This window comes from Eubalaena glacialis, chromosome 4, assembly GCF_028564815.1.
Source record: "Eubalaena glacialis isolate mEubGla1 chromosome 4, mEubGla1.1.hap2.+ XY, whole genome shotgun sequence".
Taxonomy (NCBI): Eukaryota; Metazoa; Chordata; class Mammalia; order Artiodactyla; family Balaenidae; genus Eubalaena; species Eubalaena glacialis.
In genome coordinates this window covers 63,864,819-63,884,706 of record NC_083719.1, presented here as the reverse complement: position 1 = coordinate 63,884,706, position 19,888 = coordinate 63,864,819, and the positions used below count along the sequence as shown (strand labels likewise).

The window sequence follows — 19,888 nt, the reverse complement described above, 5'->3', positions numbered from 1 at the left end:
GGAAACAGGTTATCCCACACAGGGGAGAGAAAAATGAAATTCACAGATGATCATAAAAGGACACTTCAGGAAGATAGCTGTACAACAGGCCTAGAGAGCAACCCATCAAGATGGAGGCAGGGTGACAGACAATTACAGGAAAGATGTTGCAAAATAAACAAACAGATTATCTGATGTGTGTGAATCTACCAAAAGGAGATTTACACATCTTGTCTGAAAGGTGGTTAATAGATTAAATAAACGATATGAAAAGATATATTAAAAAACCAAGATGATTATTAACTCTAGGAAAAACACAGAATTATATATGAAAGGAAGTATCATCACAATATACTACCTGGCTCAGCTGTACACAATATTTACATAAATGATGCAAACACTAATAATTTAACTAAAAATTAACATATAACTAATTTGCAAATATAAAGGAGGGGAGAAGTGCAGTATTTAAATGTGGAGGCTGGTGTAACAAACATAAATTCCCATCTTCTATAATAGGAAATTGGTAAATAATGTCTAAAACTATGGTAGGATGGGGGTAGAGAGGAGAAATAGCTGTATATGAGAGCATGTTATTTAAAAACCTAGAGGTGAAAAAGAGTTGAATAGTCGCTGACTGTGGGGCAGCCTTTCTGAGTAAGGGTTCTGTGAGAGAATTAAGGCTTAATGCCCCTAAGGCATTCACTTTATGTAATGAATTAACATCTCTCCTATGCATCTGAAGTGTTACTGCAGTTGACCCTTGAACAATGGGGTTTGGGTGCTGACTTCACGAAGTCCTGTATAACTTACAGTCGGCCCTCGGTATCCACAGTTCCTCAGTATCTGAGATTCCTGTCTGTATCCACGGATTCAACCAAGCAGGATCGTGTAGTATTGTAGTATTTATTTACTACTGGAAAAAATCTGCGTATAAGTGGATCTGCAGTTCAAATTAGTGTTGTACAAGGGTCTACTGTAGTTACAAATCACTCTTGGGGGAACTGAGAAAATAGTTACTCAAGTTATTTTCTGTGTTTGTGATTCCAATGAGAAACACTTAGAAAAGCTGCTTCTGTAGAGTGGGATTCAGGGAGAGAAGGATGAGGGCAGAGGGCTACTGTTTTTCACTATAAGTCTTGTAGGATTATTTGACTCTTTAAATTATGTACAGGTATCCCTTTGATAAACATAAACATTACCTTAAAATAAATATAATAGCAAAAAGTAATAAAGGAACTATGAATACAAAATGTATTTTTAAAAAATAAAGCACAGAACTCAAAGGTGTAGAAACAGTTCTCATTAGAAAAAGCCCAATAATTTTTCTTAAAAATTATAGAATTTATTAAATAATATCTACGTAAAAAGTATTTCTATCTAAATAGCAATGTACTACTAAGTATTATGTTCTTTGAGTCACCTAAAAGATACAAAACAAGGTAGGATAAATAATAATATAATCTCACAATTTGTAAAAGGTATGACATTGAAATCTTTTGACATGAAATCTTATTAAACTGCACATACTTCCCATTTCAATCAAGATTTACTTATTGTGCCAGTAATCTACCCTTGCACGGAAGACACAAAAGAAATACAAGATATACTCCCTATTCTAAGGAAGTTTATTTATGTGTGCATATGATAACTTGTTTTAGGTATTATCTTTACTAACTTGGCCATTTATGTATTCATAATTTTATAAACAAATATTTACAATATTTACTCTGCAAAAATGATTTTTAAAAATCTCTTCATGAGTAAAACGAAATTGGCAACAACATGGAAAATTTGTCAGAAAACAACAAAACCAATAGTAAGGAGACTCCTAAAATGGTTGAGGTGAGAGATGATGAGGGCCTGAACTGAGACAGGGCAGATGAAAAGGAAACAGATATAAAAGCGGCTAAAGAATGGGCACTTTGGAGAGTGAAAGCAAGGGAGAAAGCTAGGATTACTGCCAGGTTGCCATCGCAAGTGACTGGGTAGACGGAGGTAGCACTGACCATAACAGGCAATACAAAGAGGAGCAGGACTGAGGGAAAACACGAGTTCACGTTTGGACTGGTGTTTGAAGTACCTTGAGAACATCCTGGGGGAGATGTCCTATAGGCAGTTGAATGTAAGGATCTGGAATGCAGGAGAGAAGTCTGAGATAGATAAAGATTTTGGAATTGGCAGCACATAGCTGTTAATAGATGAAATCACCTAGGAAGAGAATATAGAAGAGGACAGGAGCCTGACATCAGATAACTAAAGGTCACAACTGGTGTTCCTAAAGCCACTCTGCAAAAACTTTGCCCATAGTTCTATGTACTTCCATGAAAAAATATCCAATATATAATGCTAAAAGACAAAAAAAATCAAATTGTAAAACTTCATGCATAGTACAAATCCATTTTTACAAATAAGTTGTAAAAAAAAAAAAATTATAGTATTAGCAAAGGCATAAGAAAAAAAAATACAGAGGAGCAAACACCAAACTGTTCATAATGGTGTCTGAGATTATGTAAGCATAACATCTATATTACACGTTCTTATAGTATTTTTTTAACAAAAATATACTACTTCTATAAACAGGAAAAAAGATAATTTTGTTCCTTTCCTTCAAAAAAAAATGATAGCATGTATCCTTACAATGTAAAAAGGTAATACAAATCTGTTAGAAAAACACTTGGACACTGGACCATAAATGGGCAAACGATATGAACAGATAGCTAGTAAGATTATGAAAAAACATTCAATGTACAACCTGCATTACCAAAGTAACACAAATCAGAATACATACCATTCACCGCCTACTAGATCAGAATATGATCTTTTTAATAATAAAAGTACTCAATGTTGGTAAGTGTTTGATAAAAAGAGCATCTCAGACACTGCTGATAGGAAATAAACTGGTATACTCACTCAGGGGAACAATGTGATAATATGCATCAATCGATTCAAAAAGATTCCTAACATTTGATCTAACGAGTCTCATTTCATAAATTCAAGAAAATAATCCAAAACAACTGAAAATACGCAAAGATATTTTGCCAAATCATTAATTGAAGCAATCTAAACACCGACATTAGGACACAGAAAATTATGCAGGCATCGTAAGTGATGTTTATGTCTATCAAAACTTTTTTTTTAAAGTATATACTCTATGACCTAGCAATTCCACTTCTACAGAAACACTAGTACTTAGGCTCAAGAACACATTATAAAGAACTTTCAATGTTGCAATGTTTGTAATAGTGAAAATTGCAAAGAACCTAACAGCTCACCAATACAAGAATGATTAAATCAGCTTTTTAAAACTGTGGTCTGAGGACCCCTAAAGACCCCAAGAGCTTTCGGGGGGTGAGGGCCTTCCTGTTCCAAATACCGATCTGTGCAAGGATGGATTTTCTTAATATGCTTCAGGTTAAACAAGGTAGTGCACCAGACTGAAGGGCAAAGCAAATAAGAGAACCTAGCCGGCTCCTATAAAGCAAGACATTAAAGTGATCTACAAAAAATGTAAAACAATGCCATCTTTCTCACTAATTTTTTAAAAAAATATATAGTTACTTTAAACAATATAATTTAATTCAATATATAATGGGTTTATTGTTATTTCCAAATGAATAAGTAAAAATTTTTTAATTTTCCGAGTTTTAATTTCTAAAATGGTATATATATACTGCATTAGAAAACAAAAACTCTTCTAGTCCTCGATAATTTTTAAGTGTATAAAGGGATCCTGAGACCCACTGGATTAAATAAACTGTGATACCATCATATTATGTAATATTATAACTGGGGATGATAATTAAAAGGGAGTTTATTTTTATCTGTAATGTAACTGTTTCAAAAGACACTTTGCTCATGTATCAGTTGTGTAATCAAAAATCATAAAGTCATGTCTATGAAGCTTTTTAAAAACATGGGGAAATGCTTAAAATATAATTTTAAGCAAGAAAAGCAGGCAATCCAACTGTATATAAAATCTCATTATTTCAATTAAGAAAATGCCACGGGGAAAAAAAAAGACTCAGGTGAAAAGTCAAAATTAACTATTGTTGATTACCTTTAAATGTGGAATTAAAGTTGATTATTTTTCCTTATTCTTTATTATATTTAATTTTTTTTACACTAAACATGCGGTTTAATATCCAGAGGAGAAAAAAGGGAAGAAATTAGGTGAAAAATTATATACAGTTCTACTAGATCAAACCACTGAACTCGTGCCAATTCAAAAGACAAGCTCAAAATAATAAATGAAGGAACTTAATTCGATCAACAAACTGCCTATTTTATTAAAGGAAAAATTTAAGTCATCAAACGTATGGACTGGTTTCCATACGAATCAAACTAACAAGAACTCCCTTAGTCTGAAATATAATATCATGCAGTCACGGCAGTACAAATAAGTTTATAGTTTAAAAGTTAGATCATCTTTTATCATTTTTCAAAGGTACTAAAGAAAAGATAGACGAAGGGACACTAGCGCGTCCTTCTGATCTAAAACGATGAGAAAATGCATCGGTGCGAGAATGGGCTTTGCTAGAGCACGGGCGGCGATGACAGATTCCTCTGCGGGGGCAGAGTCATTTCAGCGCAGAGGCTACCACTCACTCCTCGGGAGCGACAGTCCCTCCTGCAGGCTCAGCCCCTTCCCTGAAGGGACAGGCGGCCCTGGGGGCTCTTCTCCCTCCATCCGCCGCGGCCCGGGGGTTGCTCCCCTGGCAGCGTCGAGCACTCCGGGAGGCGCGGGTGGGTGGGACCCGGCAAACAGCGGCCGTGATTGCCATCCTGGCCTGGTCCGGCCCAACAGGCTTTACCGAGGAGCCGCGAGGTTTGAGAGTCCTTATTTCCCAGCCAGCTCAGGGGGCTCGGGAAAGGAATGGGTCGGGGGCCCAAGGCTCGGCCCCTGGAGGAACAGGAGGACCAGACCCAGCGCCTAGGGCAGCGCGACCAGCGGTCACCCCGCCCCCTCCCCGAGGGCAGCAGGGGTGAGGAGAGGCCAAGATGCCTGTTGCAGGGGGCTCTTACCTCCCCACACCCCTGCGGAGCTCTGTGAGGCTTGACGAGACGCCGCGTTAAGGAGTGAAGAGCGACCCCGGCCGGGAATCCAGGGTGTGCGCGATGTCGGCTCAAGGTTTGTTGCCCCCCCCCAACCCCCCGACCTAGGGAAAGCAGATAGCGCAGGCGCAGAGAAGGCTTTCTGTGCCTCACACGCCCCCTCCTTCTGCGTCCGCGGCCTCCCCGCTCACGAGGCGCCTGCGCGCTGCCATGCCGGTTCTAAGTCCCGGGCGCCGGGCTTCTTACCGGAAAGGCCTGAGGAGGTTCTGGGGTGACTGGGGCTCCTGAAGATCGGCCGTAGGTCGGGACTCGGTTTCCCACTAGAAGCCTTGGAGCCGGGATCGGGAGGCGACTGCGTCCGTGTCCGGCTTCCTCTGCCCTTCGCTGACCTAGACGCAGCTTCCCCCGCCCCCAGCCTCCTGCGTCCTGCGGCCTGTACTGGACACACCCGCCTGCTAGGCAGCCAACGCGGCCTGCTCCCCCCAGTGCTGCTGTCTTCCCGGAAAAAACCTCACTTTTTTTGCTTCGGGCTGGTTTTGCAAATACCCGCAGCCCCCCTCCCCCTCACACCCTGGCAGCAACAAAAATGCTCCTACCCCCCTGCCAAGCCTTAAGCCCTCCAGCCGACTGGCCATTCCCGAGGGCTCTGCCTTTGCCTCTCCTTGCTTTAGTTCTGCTTTTCTGACAGTGGCCGCGAGAACAGCTGCCGCCCCTGTCTGAAAACACAAGCTAACTCATCCGGAGAAGTAAATGTCAATCATGTGATGTATATTTGTGCTTGTTTGAGCCTTACTGTGTTCACCACAAGTTTCCTATAAATTTAAATGAGGGAAGAAGAGACATCTGTGTGAGGTCAGGGTATTACAGACTGGGGAAGAGAATCCGTCGGTTGCCAAAAGGTTTTACCAGTTCAGAATTCATACTGCTCTTTCAAAAATTTCAAGAGTTTTAGTATCTCAGGAATATGTAAGTCTGATGTAATTTGCGGTGAAAGATTTGAGAATCAGCGTTCAAATCCCAAATCTGCAAATTGGATAAGCATGGTTACTGATCTTTCAAACATACTTCATCTTGGTTTTCCTAAATTCTGAAATGAAATTGTGTGGCTTTAGTTCAACGGTGAAACTTGTATTGATTGCTTAAAATAATTTATTGAGCATCTGCTATGTGACAGACACTGTGTTAAATGCTTTGCTTAGGTCATCTCATTTAATCTTAAGAATAATCCTACGAAGAACAATATGCATTTTCTCTACTATGTGTCTGGTGTTGCTCACAGATAAATAAAATGGGGTCCCTACCCTTATAGAAACACAGTCTTACAGCAAAGATGCATGTATACAAGTGCATATTTGAGATAGAAGTATTTATATTGCACAGTGTGAGGACAAAAACTAGAAATAGGAAACACTAAGACCTTAAACAGGTAAATGGGAAAAGTATATACCTGAACAGTCAATTCACAAAATAAGGAATTTAAATGCCTACGGCATATTTTACTAATGTTCAAATTCATTAATAATGAAAAGAAGACAAAAAAGGTATTATTTCCCATGGATCTAATTAGTTTGTTTACATTGTGAATAGACTCCATTGGTGAGGGTAGAATGAAATGAGCACTCATACCCTGTTGGGGATATAAATTAAGACAAAGATTTTGGAAAGTTACTTGTCAAATCATATCAAGAAATGTTCACATGACCTAATTCAGTAACTTCTGTTTTGGAAATTATAAGGAGATATTTCAGAATACAAAGATTTAGATGAGTAACAATAAGGAAAATAAACAAGGTACCAAAACCCAATTACCTTTCACATATAAATTGTACTTTGTATCACATTTATTTGTTTATGGGTGTTTCCTCTATACAGTGCATTATGCTAGGAGTTGTAAGGGCTATAAGGATGGATAATTTATGATTTTTGCCCTGAAGAAGTTCACAATCCTCTGTGTCATTCTTTTATTTATTAACATAAATAGCTGAGAGATTGCTGCAGTATAGTAAAATTACAAGAGCTTTGTATAGATTCTTGGTCAAATTTTCTGTGATTTCCTTTGAAGAAAGCTACACATCAAATGTAATGTCAGATAAAATATTAAGGAAAAAGATTCCTTGGCAAAAGTTGAGTAATATTACTGAAATATTCAATGTATCATCTTTTACCTAAAGATCCTATTTATAACTAAATGTTTTCTGGACTTGGGGAAAGTCATCATCCTAGTTATAACATACTTGGTCAATTTATTCCTTAGACTACCTAGTCATCACTTGGATCATCAGCAGTTTTTATTATTTTGAAAGGTAACCAGGATCCTGATGATTTTAAGAGGCTTAAATTCCATTGTAATATGAACTTCCAAAGCTGTTCCCTTTTCATAAGTAAACTGGGTGGAGAAAATACCAGAAGCAAATGAAAATAACTATTACAATTATTCATTTGTTTCATGGTTGGTCTGAGACTAACAAGCAGTTTTAGAACTAGGGATTCATTGCTCCAAAATACAGAATGTGACATGCAACTGTTAGTTACCCATCGGCATTTAAGTGATATATAACCATGCTAAAACACCCATGTTACAAGGAAAAGAGCTGAAACAGCTTTTTAAAAAATTGTCTGCTGGTCTACGGCCAATTGGATCAGCTATTTGGAACAAAGTCACCAATGAAGAAATGGTTATAGTTTTGGTGACTGTGCGAACTAGTTTTTAAAAATGCATAGAAAAAGTTTGGAAGGAATTCCACTAAAATATTAACTATTTTTGGAAGGTGAAATTATGAGCGATTTCTCCCTCTTCTTTCGAGTGTTCCATATTTTCCAAGCTTTTTTGTAATGAGAACATATTACTTTAATAATCCAAGAGGAAAAATGGAATGATTCCTTTTTAAAAGTATTGCTGAATTCGTAATTGAGCCAACCAATTACCTTATATTCATTATGCAATCTCTGCATACAATATATTGCATGACTGTGAGTCATCAGAGAGAAATATACCCGAAAGGATTGATGAGCACTTGTGTCTGGATACTGTCTTAGAGGTGGTGCAAGGTACAGTGATTCCCAGGGCTCGGGTTTTTGTTTTTTTTTTTTTTTAATACATTTATTTATTTATGTATTTTTGGCTGCGTTGGATCTTCGTTGCTGCGCGGGCTTTCTCTAGTTGTGGCGAACGGGGGCTACTCTTCATTGCGGTGTGCGGGCTTCTCATTGCGGTGGCTTCTCTTGTTGTGGAGCACGGGCTCTAGGCGCACGGGCTTCAGTAGTTGTGGCGCGCAGGCTCAGTAGTTGTAGCGCATGGGCTTAGTTGCTCCGCAGCATGTGGGATCTTCCCGGACCAGGGCTCGAACCCGTGTCCCCTACATTGGCAGGTGGATTCTTAACCACTATGCCACCAGGGAAGTCCCCGGGGCTCAGGTTTGATACAGCTTCAACATCATGACATGGGTTCTCTTGTTGAGGGGGTCAGATTTCTTTGCCAAATATTTCTAGTTCTTCTCTCTTCTGGGCATGTGATGGCAGGGTATCTTCTGGCCCCCTTGTGGTTGAATAGGGCCAAGTGACTGATTGAGGCAAATGAACTGTGAGAAGTGACACGTGTCTTTCTAGACTGGATATTTTACTTACCAATGTGAGGCACTCCAGAGCCTCCTTTCCCTCTGGCACAGCAATAGACCAGACTTGGTACTGTGGCCACTCCATTAGTGTGAGTTCTTGAGGGATTCCAGAGCACTTCTAGAACAAGAAATAAACCTTGTTGTTATATGCCACTGAGATTTGGGGGTAATTTGTTACTGCAACATAGCTTAGCCTGTCACGGCTGATAAACTTTGTTTTATGTCTCTGAGATTTGGGAGTAGCTATTCTGAACCATATACCAGGGTGGTGTCTCAATGAGGCTATTTACGGCAGCGTCGTTTCCCAATGTGTTTTGCCTTCACAAATAAATTATTCTATACTTACAATTATTATGATTTACCAGGTAAATACATTTTGTTGTAAACACATGCTTAACCTCTACTACTACTCAGAATGATAGTGAATTTTTTTTACTTTTTTTTTAATGAAAAACATCAATCCCATAAAAGTACAGAGACTAGTGCAATAGAACTCTCAGATTCAAAATCAACTCATGGTCACAGATTTTATTTTACCTATAAACGCACCCACTCTATCCCTCCCCGCACAACTGAATTATTTTGAGGAGAATCTCATTTATCTTTTTTTTTTTTTTTTTTAACATCTTTATTGGAGTATAATTGCTTTACAATGGTGTGTTAGTTTCTGCTGTATAACAAAGTGAATCAGCTATACATATACATATATCCCCATATCTCTTCCCTCTTGTTTCTCCCTCCCATCCTCCCTATCCCACCCCTCTAGGTGGTCACAAAGCACCGAGCTGATCTCCCTGTGCTATGCGGCTGCTTCCCACTAGCTAGCTATTTTACATTTGGTAGTGTATATAAGTACATGCCACTCTCTCACTTCGTCCCAGCTTACACTTCTCCCTCCCCGTGTCCTCAAGTCCATTCTCTACATCTGTGTCTTTATTCCTGTCCTGCCCCTAGGTTCTTCAGAACCTTTTTTTTTTTTAGATTCCATATATATGTGTTAGCATATGGTATGTGTTTTTCTCTTTCTGATTTACTTCACTCTGTATGACAGTCTCTAGGTCCATCCACCTAACTACAAATAACGCAATTTCGTTTCTTTTTATGGCTGAGTAATATTCCATTGTATATATGTGCCACATCTTCTTTATCCATTCATACGATGATGGACACTTAGATTGCTTCCATGTCCTGGCAAGTGTAAATAGAGCGGCAATGAACATTGTGGTACATGGCTCTTTTTGAATTATGGTTTTCTCAGGGTATATGCCCAGTAGTGGGATTGCTAGGTCATATGGTAATTCTATTTTTAGTTTTTTAAGGAACCTCCATACTGTTCTCCATAGTGGCTGTATCAATTTACATTCCCACCAACAGTGCAAGTGGGTTGCCTTTTTTCCACACCCTCTCCAGCATTTATTGTTTGTAGATTTTTTGATGATGGCCATTCTGACCACTGTGATGTGATATCTCATTGTAGTTTTGATTTGCATATCTCTAATGATTAGTGATGTTGAGCATCCTTTCATGTGTTTGTTGACAATCTGTATGTCTTCTTTGGAGAAATGTCTATTTAGGTCTTCTGCCCATTTTTGGATTGGGTTGTTTGTTTTTTTGATATTGAGCTGCATGAGCTGCTTGTGAATTTTGGAGATTAATCCTTTGTCAGTTGCTTCATTTGCAAATATTTTCTCCCATTCTGAGGGTTGTCTTTTCGTCTTGTTTAGGTTTCCTTTGCTGTGCAAAAGCTTTTAAGTTTCATTAGGTCCCATTTGTTTATTTTTGGTTTTATTTCCATTTCTCTAGGAGGTGGGTCAAAAAGGATCTTGCTGTGATTTATGTCATAGAGTGTTCTGCCTGTGTTTTCCTCTAAGAGTTTTATAGTGTCTGGCCTTACATTTAGGTCTTTAATCCATTTAGGGAGTGTTCTAATTTCATTCTTTTACATGTGGCTATCCAGCTTTCCCAGCACCACTTATTGAAGAGGCTGTCTTTTCTCCATTGTATATTCTTGCCTCCTTTATCAAAAATAAGGTGACCATATGTGCATGGGTTTACCTCTGGGCTTTTTATCCTGTTCCATTGATCTATATTTCTGTCTTTGTGCCAGTACCATACTGTCTTGATTACTGTAGCTTTGTAGTATAGTCTGAAGTCCCGGAGCCTGATTCCTCCAGCTCCATTTTTCATTCTCAAGATTGCTTTGGCTATTTGGAGTCTTTTGTGTTGCCATACAAATTGTGAAATTTTTTTGTTCTAGTTCTGTGAAAAATGCCATTGGTAGTTTGATAGGGATTGCACTGAATCTGTAGATTGCTTTGGGTAGTAGAGTCATTTTCACAATGTTGATTCTTCCAATGCAAAAACATGGTATATCTCTTCATCTGTTTGTATTATCTTTAATTTCTTTCATCAGTGTCTTATAGTTTTCTGAATACAGGTCTTTTGTCTCCTTAGGTGGGTTTATTCCTAGGTATTTTATTCTTTTTGTTGCAATGGTAAATGAGAGTGCTTCCTTAATTTCTCTTTCAGATTTTTTGTCGTCAGTGTATAGGAATGCAAGAGATTTCTGTGCATTAATTTTGTATCCTGATACTTTACCAAATTCATTGATTAGCTCTAGTAGTTTTCTGGTAGCATCTTTAGGATTCTCTATGTATAACATCATGTCATCTGCAAACAATGACAGCTTTACTTCTTCTTTTCTGATTTGGATTCCTTTTATTTCTTTTTCTTCTCTGATTGCTGTGGCTAAAACTTCCAAAACGATGTTGAATAATAGTGGTGAGAGTGGGCAACCTTGTCTTGTTCCTGAGCTTAGAGGAAATGGTTTCAGTTTTTCACCATTGAGAACAATGTTGGCTGTGGGTTTGTCATATATGGCCTTTATTTTGTTGAGGTAGGTTCCCTCTATGCTGACTTTCTGGAGAGTTTTTATCATAATGGGTGTTGAACTTTGTCAAAAGCTTTTTCTGCATCTCTTGAGATGATCATATGGTTTTTCTCCTTCAATTTGTTAATCAGGTTTATCACATTGATTTGTGTATATTGAAGCATCTTTGCATTCCTGGGATAAACCCCATTTGATCATGGTGTATGATTCTTTTAATGTGCTGTTGGATTCTGTTTGCTAGTATTTTGTTGAGGATTTTTGCATCTATGTTTGTCAGTGATATTGGCCTGTAGTTTTCTTTTTTTGTGACATCTTTGTCTGGTTTTGGTATCCGGGTGATGGTGGCCTCATAGAATATGTTTGGGAGTGTTCCTCTCTCTGCTATATTTATCATATCTTTTCATCTCTAAATTTTTTCTACACATATATTTAAAAGATAAGCACTTTACAAAGTAGAAATAATAATGCAATGAAATCCTTTTCTATCCAATATTAGTATCTTACTTCAATATGGATAACTTTGTTTCATCTATAGCCTTACCCAACCTTATTATTTTGAAGAAAATCTCACGTCATATCATTTCATTCATAAATATTTCAGTATGTATTTCTAAAATAAAATAGCTCTTCACAAAAATATATTAATAATACCATTATTACACCTGAAAAATTTAACAGTAATTCTTCAATAATGTCAAATATTTAAGAATTGCTATCTATATTTCCAATTGTTTCATAAATGTCATCATTTTTAAATAGCTTGGGTGAATCAAAATCCAAATAAGGTCAACAAATTGAGATTGGTTGATGTCTAATAAAGTTCCCTCTTTCTTTTTTGTTCCTGGCAATTTGTTTTTTTAAAAAGCCATGTCTTTTAGCCTATAAAATTTTCAGTATCTGGACTTTTCTGCACCTCCCTCCGCATAGTATCTTTTAACACGTGTCTCTTGCCTCTGTGTTTCCTGTAAACTTGTAGCTAGATCTAGAGGCTTGGTTTGATACAGTTCAGTTTTTTTGGCAAGGCTACTTCATAGATGGTGTGTACTTCCATCAGGAGACACATAATATCTTGTTGGCTCTCTTTCAGTGATGTTAGCAACCATTGATAATCACTACTTGGATTCATCCTTTGATTTGGAGTTTGCAAAATGGTGACATTCTAATCTATCATTTCTTTTTTATTTATTGGCTGGAATTTTTCTAGGGAAAGAAAAATGTCCCTCAATAACAATTTAGTTTTCCTGAAATAAAGTTCATACAGGAAAGAGAAGTTAAATATTCAACCTTTTACTTTACTGACCATTTTCAGAAGAATGAGTTGGTTCCCTTGTACCGTCTAAAGGAGACTAATGGTGTGTGTGTGGGGGGGGTAATATATGTAAGTTAAATGTATGTATGTATATGATACTACATATCATATACTACATATATATGATACTAAACCAGTTCTCTAGATTTTAATAAACACATTTCAGCATTTTCACCATTGTACATCCCAATGTTTAATACTATAATGAACACATGTCATATCCATTGCCAAAATCATGATACAAAAAATATTATTAAAATGGTCCAAGGAATTATAATTAAATTTAAATCAGATTAGGATATACTTATAACTCTAATGTTAGATTTCTACTTTTTTCTATAAAGTCATAAAGCAGGTCAATAAGAAAAGGTTATTAAAACTATTAGGTGCTTTTATACTATATCTAAGGATAGTCACAATTGAATTCATCTACAAAAATTTCAAAGATATAGGTATATCATATTAGTACACAGTTATACTAATTTTATGTTTAGGAAGCTGGCATAAGGAAATTCACCAAAGCTCAAATATGTTAAGATGCAATTGACAATATCAGGCAATTTGTAGAGAGAAGAAGCAACTGTTAGTGATCTAATTCCACTGCCAGTTAGCATGTAAACTGGAGCCAGAAAGAGAACTGAAATTCAAATCAGAGAAGTGAAATTAATTATTCTACTTTTTAGTCACTTAAATAATTACATTTTTGTGAGAACAAGCTCAAAACAAAGGTTGACATACTTTCTGAGTTACGTATTGCGTATAATTAGGAGAAAAAATGAACTGGGGTTACCAGCTCCTTTCATTATGTATATTCAAGAAAAGGGATCACATTTCCAAACATTGGGGGAGTATTAACTTTCTACAGCTGGAGAGAAGACAAGGAACCCACCACTGGGTGGCAGAGACCAAGCCTTGTAGGCATGCAGTGACCTCAGGAACTTGACAGTGAGAGACACAGTCTGAAGTCAGTGGAAAGATCCCTTGTAAGATGTATCTCTGGGCCTGCCTGATCTTCAGTGCCCAAGAGGCAGCTCCAGCGCTGTATAGCAGCGTCCTGCAGTCAACAGAGCAACAGCAAATATGGCAACCACACAGAGCAAAGGACAGCTCAACCTCCTGATTTTGACATTACTAGGATTCTTGCGGGACCCCATCAAGAAAGAGAAGGGAATCCCAAAAATGATTGGTTGAATTTTCCCTCCAACCTCAGAACAGATTACATTTGATTTAGGAAATAAGGAAATGTGATATATCTTGTATCCTGGCATTGTGGAATAAAATTCATGCCCACTATATATGGTGATCTCTCAATAAAAATAGAATGGAAATCCTGTCCTCTCTTATGAGAGATGGTGATGTTTTTATTAGCTTTTTTTGGTAACAGATTTGATAGTCAGTTCAAAAGTGAATTTTCTCATTTAAAATATTTTTGAGTTACTCCTTCAGATCAAGAAAGAGAGATAACCAAAAGAAACTTTTCTGCACACTTTACAATTTTCCTTAATGTTAAAAAGAAACCAATAGACTCATATGGACTCTGAGACTTTTACAACTCATATTAAACTATATATGTGTATATATACACACACATATATTTATACATCTGAGATAGATAGAAAGATAGATACACAATCAAGCAGGTTAAACAAGTTAAAATATATATACAGTTAAACAGGTTAAAAGAAAGTATGAAAGTATATACTAAACAGGAAGAGGGATTCATCATCTACCTCACTTTTTCTCTTGAAGTAAGACTTTGCAAGAGTATCTGCTGTGATTGACCAGTGATATACAAGGAGACTGGATAATATGGGACCACATTTCCTCATGTGACATTTTCTTCCTATTATGGTCATTTTCCTGCCTATTTCCTTTTTTTTTTTTTTTTTTTTTTAAATTTATCCCTTCCCCTTTCTCCTTTGGTAACCATAAGTTTGTTTTCCATGTCTGTGAGTCTATTTCTATTTTGTAAATAAGTTCATTTGTATCATTTTTTTTAGATTCCACATATAAGTGTTATCTTGTGATGTTTGACTTTCTCTGTCTGACTTACTTCACTTAGTATGAAAATCTCTAGGTCCATCCATGTTGCTGCAAATGGCAATATTTCATTCTTTTTAATGGCTGAGTAATATTCTTTATCTATTCATCTGTTGACGGGCATTTAGGTTGCTTCCATGTCTTGGCTATTGTAAATAGTTCTGCTACAAACATCAGGGTGTATGTATCCTTTCAAATTAGAGTTTTTGTCTTTTCTGGATATATGCCCAGGAATGGGATTGCTGGATCATATGATAACTCTATTTTTAGTTTTTTAAGGAACCTCCATACTGTTCTCCATAGTGGCTTCATCAATTTACATTCCCACCAACAGTCTAGGAGGGTTCCCTTTTCTCCACACCCTCTCCAGCATTTGTTATTTGTAGACTTTTTAATGATGGACATTCTGACTGGTGTGAAGTGGTACCTCATTGTAGTTTTGATTTGCATTTCTCTAATAATTTGTGATGTTGAGCATCTTTTCATGTGCCTATTGGCCATCTGTATGTCTTCTCTGGAGAAATGTCTATTTAGGTCTTCTGCCCATTTTTTGGTTGCATTTTTTGTTTTCTGGATATTGAGCTGTATGAACTGTTTGAATATTTTGGAAATTAATTCCTTGCCAGATGCATTGTTTGCAAATATTTTCTCCCATTCCATAGGTTGTCTTTTTGTTTTGTGTATGGTTTCCTTTGTGGAGCAAAAGCTTTTAAGTTTAATTAGGTCCCATTTGTTTATTTTTGCTTTTATTTCCATTACTCTAGGAGACAGATGCAAAATAATATTGCTGTAATTTATGTCAAAGAGTGTTCTGCCTATGTTTTCCTCTAGGAGTTTTATAGTATCTGGTCTTACATTTAGATCTTTAATCCATTCTGAGTTTATTTTTGTATATGGCTTTTTAAATTTTTTAAAATTTATTTTATTAAAATTTTTTTTGTATGATTTTATTTTTTTTAGAAAAAATTAAGTTACACTCCATTTACAGTTATTTCAAAATATTGACTATATTCCCCGTGTTGTACAATACATCCTTGTAGCCTACTTACACCCAACAGTTTGTGCCTTTCACTCCCCCACCCTTATGTTGCCCCTCCCCCCCCCCACTGGTAACCACTAGTTTGTTCTCTATATCTGTGTCTGCTTCTTTTTTTGTTATATTCACTAGTTTGTTGTATATTTTAGATTCCACATAAAGTTGATATCATACAGTATTTGTCTTTCTCTGTCTGACTTATTTCACTTAGCATAATGCCCTCCAAGTTCATCCATGTTTCTGCAAATGGCAAAATTTCATTCTCCATTTCCTTCTTAACATTGACTCCTGGACAATATCCATGGTCTTAAATTAACACTATTATTTTTCCTAAATAGAATTTTCTTCAATGACTTTTTAAAAATAAATTTATTATTTATTTATTTTTGGCTGTGTTGGGTCTTTGTTGCTGTTCACAATCTTTCTTTAGTTGCGGCAAGTGGGGCTACTCCTCGTTGCGGTGCACGGGCTTCTCATTGTGGTGGCTTCTTTTGTTGTGGAGCATGGGCTCTAGGTGCATGGGCTTCAGTAGTTGTGGCACGCAGGCTTCAGTAGTTGTGGCACGTGGGTTTAGTTGCTCTGTGGCATGTGGGATCTTCCTGGACCAGGGCTCAAACCTGTGTCCCCTGCATTGGCAGGCAGATTCTTAACCACTGCACCACCAAGGAAGTCCCTCTTCAATGACTTTTAATCTGTTTTCATTTCAATGATGACTTGTCAATTTTATTACAGTCTGCACTTTTCTTGCTGTCCTTCTATATATTAGTTAGATTTAGGTTTGACTAAAGGTATTAGTAGCCTCCAAAATATCCGAGGCTTAAACTAGATGCTTATTTTCCTTTTGCCTTAACATCCAGATACAGATGGTCTAGGGCTGTCATAGAACTCTGTTCTATGAAGTCAACACATACTTTGGATTCTTCTAGGTTTCTACTCTATCAACTGTGGCCTCTATTCTCAAGGTCACCTCATGGTTCAAGATGGCTCTTCAGCTCCATCTATCATGTCCATATTTCAACTAGCTAGGAAGAGGAAAGTGACATAGTGGGTCAAAGGGTTCATGTAAGCTGTTCCCTAAGGAAGGTTCTCTGAAGCTGCTGCAGGATACTCTTGCTTATCTGCATTGTTTAGAACTTATTCCCCTGGCCATATATAACTACAAGGAAGACGGGAATTGTTTATTTTGGGATGCCCTGTGTGTATTTATTTTGGAGGGCCCTGTGCCTCGCTGAAAATTCTAATGGGAGAATGGATATTGGGAGGAAATAGCAATTTCTGCCACACTCTAACTGAACCATGGTACCATTGGGAGCTCCCTTGTTGCAAGAACACAGATTCATAAAATAGCATGGATCTGAACAGGCTCTGCATGATACTTGCAACTCCAGAATAAAGGCTGACCTCTCAATCACACTGGGACACACTATTAATGATTGCATTGTCAATGCAATCAAAAACAAAACTGTCCCTCCACCCCTCACTGTCTTTCTTCCCCTCGTCACATGTTTAGACTCACTGACTCACTTCCCCACCTCCTTTATTTATCTTCAACCTTCTCTAGAATGGATTGCTCTCACTGACTCACTTCCCCACCTCCTTTATTTATCTTCAACCTTCTCTAGAATGGATTGTCCCTGAATACTCCACTGTTCTTGCAAACGCTAACAGTGACCCTATGAAACTAAATTAATCAGGTGTTTTTCTGTTGTCCTCCTTGGCTTCTCAGCATCTGGCAAAGCTGACACTTCCTCTTTCTTGAAACCCTCTCTTCTGTTGGATTCTATGACACAACACTGTTCCAGAAGCTCCGTGTAAATCTCCTTTGTGAGCTTCTCCTCTATCAGAACACAAAATGGTGGATCTCCTAAGAGCTCAGTTCTAAGTCGTTCTTTCCTCCACCACTACACATAGATGAACTCATCTACTGCAGGCTTCAGTTATCACATGTGCTGAGGATCCCCAAAACTACATCTGTAATTTGATCTTTATTCTGCTTTGCAGTATCTTCCTTTTCTTTCAGTGTCTGAGCAAACAAGGAACTTGTCTTTGATTAGCCAAAGCTGGTTCTTTATTATCCATCTGAATGCACAGAAAATTTAAAAAACATGTGAGCTTGTCAGCAAACCATAGACTGTATGCCATATTAAGAGAAAAAATTATTATTATAGCTTATCATCATAGTATTTAGTCTTTCATTCCTTAAACTGTCAACCAATATAAATAATTACATATCTGCTCTTTCTCAGACACATTCCCTACATATTACTGAGGATTTAAGAATAGAAACTAAAGACAATGTCTTTTTTATTGAGAATTTTTAAATATAGTTGAGAACAAATATATGCATTATATATATCAGTATACACATTCAGTATTGGCTAAATAGATAGATATATTCAATTGTGGGTTTTATCAATATTATCAATATTATTTCTTTCTGGGGAGTTCTCTTTAAATCATCTACATCTTTCGTTAATTTTTTCCCACTAAATCTGGTATTGTTTACATGAGACAATAGAGTATAAAGCAGTAATTCTGCTGTTAATTTGAAAAGATGATTTCATTATTACAATAGGTCATTGGCAGCTCTAACCTCCAATGACCTCCTTTGTTATTCTGTTCATAGATACTGCATGGTTAAATGGGATCACAAGTGTAAGTGCAACATAATTATAGCATTGCTTACACTGAGCATGACTGAAATAAATGTATTTATGTTTAACAATAAAAATATAAAAAGTATACTTGGTCATTGTTATTAGAATAATATTTTAACATTCCTTTTAAGGTGCCTCTAATTTATCTTTTCTGATTTTCTTTCAGTGCCTTTCGTCCATTTGTGCCAATTTTAGTGCCTGGTTCTTTTTCTTGATCAATTGTTGGTCAAAGGCAATTTGGAGAATATCTGCCATTATACAATAGTAACTCCTCTTTTCTTCAGAAGTTCCAAATGTTTTCTTTTTCCCAACTTTTTTTTTTAAACATCTTGGCCATTTTAAAGTGAACTGTTCAGTGGTATTAAATACATTCACATTGTTGTGCAACCATCACTACCACCCATCCCCATAACACTTTTCATCTTGTGAAACTGAAACTCTATACCCATTAAACTCTAATTTGCATTCTCCCTCTCCCCCAACCAGTGGCAACCACCATTATACTTTCTGTCTTTATGATTTTGACTAGTCTAAGTACCTTGTTTAAATGGAATCATACAATATTTGTCTTTTGTTACTGGTTTATTTCACTTAACATAATGTCCTCAAGGTTCGTCCATATTGTAGCATATGTCAGCATTTCCTTCCTTTTTAAGCCTGAATAATATTCCATTGCATATATGTACCACATTTTGCTTATCCATTCACCCACTGATGGACACTGGGTTGCTTCCATGTTTTAGCTATTGTGAATAACACTGCTATGAACATGCATGTACTCAATGTTTTTGAAAGAATGTTTACCAGGTGTCAGAGACAAACCCAGAATAATTCTTGCCTGAATTCTGAGACTGATGAGCAGGTGTGGTCTCCTGGCCTTGAGTCTCTCACAGGGCCTAACATTGTGCCTAGGGTAAGTCTGCTGAGCTTTGACTGTCCATTCGTGTATGTGTTGAATTAACAACATGATGGAAGTGTGCATGGTCAGAGCTTGGGGATTTATAAGGAATTACTTTGAGTCACCGTGGATTCAGATATTCCTGTGGAAAATCCTTAATTACTGGTATCTACAGGGATTTTCTCTTGAGCTAGCCAATTACCCCAAAGAGTAATATACCAATCGCTTGGGGTTGGGGGAAGAGTTCGGGGACAGGGTGTGGGTAAACCTTGTCTGCCAGCTTTCTCAGAATCAAAGAAGGTAGAAAGATGAGGTTTCACCATTAGATGTGTAGACTTCCACTTAATAATTTCCCTAGTTTCAGTACTGAGCCTCCTGCATTATGTTAAAAAAAATCACAAAAAGGGCAG

General features: G+C 37.2%; 2 protein-coding genes across 6 annotated transcripts in view; one reads left to right on the top strand and one right to left on the bottom strand.

Moving 5' to 3' along the window:
* The window catches only part of ZFYVE16 (zinc finger FYVE-type containing 16), a 55,816-nt gene extending 50,366 nt beyond the window's left edge, over positions 1 to 5,450 (bottom strand). For 3 of the 4 annotated variants that reach the window (XM_061189394.1, XM_061189397.1, XM_061189398.1), the window contains exon 1: positions 5,281 to 5,450. The gene's annotated coding sequence lies outside the window, so the exon portion shown is untranslated. Of the gene's footprint in view, positions 1 to 5,004; positions 5,121 to 5,280 lie in introns of those variants that run through there. The other variant, XM_061189395.1, reaches the window with a different exon arrangement.
* Positions 4,747 to 19,888, top strand: part of SERINC5 (serine incorporator 5) — a 192,749-nt gene continuing 177,607 nt past the window's right edge. For both annotated transcript variants that reach the window (XM_061189400.1, XM_061189401.1), the window contains exon 1: positions 4,747 to 5,110. The gene's annotated coding sequence lies outside the window, so the exon portion shown is untranslated. The remainder of the gene's footprint in view (positions 5,111 to 19,888) is intronic.